The sequence below is a fragment of the Cyrtonyx montezumae genome, unplaced genomic scaffold (assembly GCF_038088225.1).
Source record: "Cyrtonyx montezumae isolate F1298 unplaced genomic scaffold, pur_monq_1.0 scaffold_2, whole genome shotgun sequence".
NCBI classification, from domain to species: Eukaryota; Metazoa; Chordata; class Aves; order Galliformes; family Odontophoridae; genus Cyrtonyx; species Cyrtonyx montezumae.
In genome coordinates, this window is record NW_027071936.1 from 57,478,386 (window position 1) to 57,481,336 (window position 2,951).

Below are 2,951 nucleotides of genomic sequence, written 5' to 3' on the forward strand. Positions count from 1 at the left end.
GTAGAGGCACCAGTCAACCGCGCTCTCGCCTGGGGGGACACCAACTGCAGGAGGAGGAGGAAAGGCACCGTCAGTCGGGGGCACCCGGGAGAGGAGGGGGAGCGGTGGAGGAGAGAGGGCGAACCGCAACAGTGGGGGAGACGAAGGGCGCACAGAAGGGAACGGAGGGATGCGAGGGGACCAGGGAGAGCCGGGGGAAAGGCGAGCGCTTCTAAATACCCTGCTTTTGGGACATGTGTGCAGCCCTGCGAAGGTGCCCAGTGCTCTCAACTGTGATTTGCTCCGCTCCCAGCGCCGCTCGCTCGGGCCGCCTCCTCCTTCTCCCAGCGGAGCGGGCGGTGCAGCAGCCGCGCCGCCTCGGGGCGCCGAGGGAGCCGGGGGAGGGCGGGCGGGAAGGAGGGGCGGCTCCACCCGGAGCTCTCGGCGGAGGCGGCGCTGCCTCGGCTGGACGCGCCCGGCCCCGGCGCGGCCACAACAGGTGCGCGCCCGCCCTTCCTGCTTGCGGGGTCCTGGCAGCTCGGCGGCCTTTGGTGCTCTCCTATCAAACTGCGAGGCAGGAGAGGCTTTCTTGTCCTCGAGCATGCGGATCTGCGAGCTGTAGCTCTGAGAGGGGTAAAGGAGAAAGCAAACCTGTTGCAAAGCGAGCTTTGACCTTTGTCTTCACTAGAGAGTCTTCAATTTTAGAACGTGGGAACAGTTGGCTAGAGCAAACCTAGTTATAAATGGCTGGTGTCCCCCAGGGGTCCGTGCTGGGTCTGGTCTCGTTCAACATCTTCATCAATGACCTTGATGAGGGGACAGTGGCCATCCTCAGCAAGTTTGCTGATGGTACAGAGCTGACACGCCTGAAGGCTGTGCTGCTATTCAGCAAGACCTGGACAGGCTGGAGAGCTGGGCAGTCAGAAACCGGATGAGGTTTAACAAAAGCAAGTGTAGAGTCTTGCACCTAGGGAGGAATAATTGCATGCACCGGTACAGGCTGGGGGATGACCTGCTGGAGAGGAGCTCTGCAGAGAGGAACCTGGCTGTCCCGGTGGACGACAGGTTGACCATGAGCCAGCAGTGTGCGCTTGTGGCAAAGATGGCACAATTGCACTGGGTCTGCCATCTACCTTCTTGCTGTTTTTGAAGCAGTGTGTAAGTGGTGGGGAAACATTTATCTTTGGCATAAATTCCATTTGATGTGCTGACATTCATTCCTTTTCATAGCAAGTGAAGGCCCTCCTGATGCCTTCAGATTCGCACGTGCTTTCGTAAACAACAGGCGATTTGATTCAGTTTTACTCATGCAAGTATTCTGCTCAAATGTTTGTTATCCACTCCTCAGAAAACAGTGTAGCACTGTGGCCTGTGTGAAACACTGAGGAGGACAGTTATGTGTTCTGATGAAAATAGGTTTAAAATGGGAATACTGTTCTGCAGACATTCTCAGCTACTTCAGGAACAAAGCAAAATGCTACCACTTAAGCTTTCCTGGAAACTTCACCTAAATTACAAAGGCCATAATGCCTTCTGAGGTAAAAGAACATCATTTAGGCTGTGTGTGTATATATATATCTCCAAGCCATATGTTTGCTGGATGTGAAATAGCTTTCTTGGAATGGAAAAGCTTTAAGCTGGTGATTTGGGGGAAGACACAGTTTCATAGAGCTCTACTAGTAAAGCTTCATCCAGCTGTTTACAGAGATAATAACTCCCTCAGCAAAGTACCCACAGACCTTGATTGCTCTTCAGAGAGCTTTATTTTAAATAAAATCAACCTTAGGATTCCAGTTTTGCCTCTGAATTTAAGGGAAAATTATATTCTCCCATATTGATAAGTAAAAAGGGGCCCTACTGTGGGAGAATCCATTCATATTAGGCTTATTTATTTATGAAATACAGGAATTACATTTTCAAATCAATATTAGTGAGTTATGTAGTATTTCTTATTCAGGACTTCAAAGATATACAAACTTTGTATGTTAAAAAAAATACCCAGATTGTCATACAATGCAGCAGTTATATTTTTTGTCCTGTCTAAAATGCAGATCTTACTTAAAGTTTGGGCTGTTTCTACAGGCGCCTTAAATATTTAAGTGGTTGAATTTTCAAGTTCTGTTGAGTTTATCTTTTTATTGGTGTAAATCTGTAGAGGGGCACTTAAACTATTTGCGATTGATTGTTTCCTTTGGAGATAATTGCTTCAACTAAAACTAGTTAAACTACTAGTTCTAAATCAATAGACAGACGTGATGGTGGGAACAAATATCAATTTCAGCTGATCTCCTTTTGCACTGCTGGAAATAAAGAATTGAGTATGGTACTTTTTATCATTGCAGGACTGTAAGATTGTTAGAAGCACAATCAGTAAAGCAAACAAATTATAAGTCTGTGTTAAGAGTTATCAGAGAAAGAACTGTTTTGGCTGTTGATAGTGATATATTGGGCAAAAACAGGTGAAACTGACAACAAAATTTTTGGGGAGGCTGGTTGGGCTCCATTGCCTATACAACACTTTTGTAATGATGGATTTTTATTTTTCCCTTTTCACAAGGGCTTTCTGCAGTCACAGGGGCCGGCTCCTGCTAACCGTGATAAAACAAGGGAGAAAACCAATTTAAATGGGATCAGAAGGTCAACCGCATAAAATAAAAATTTCATCTTACTACTTCAAAGCCCTCAAAGACAATAATCCATAGTGCGGCGGCGTACTGAGAAATAAAGAACTCCTCATTCAACAAGGAATTTCCACCAAAAAAAAATAAGGAAGGAGGAAAGAAAAACAGAACTCATATTCGTTAAATGCCCAACTCTTTCTGAGCAATCATGTAAAAACAAGCACCTTGCAGGGGCTGGGATTCCACTGGGGCTCGCACCGTGCGCAGCACCTCGGGGCTACCAGCACCCCGCGGGGACAGCTCCCGCCCCACGCCCTCTTACTGGAAGCCGTGGGCTCCCGTTCGCCCAAG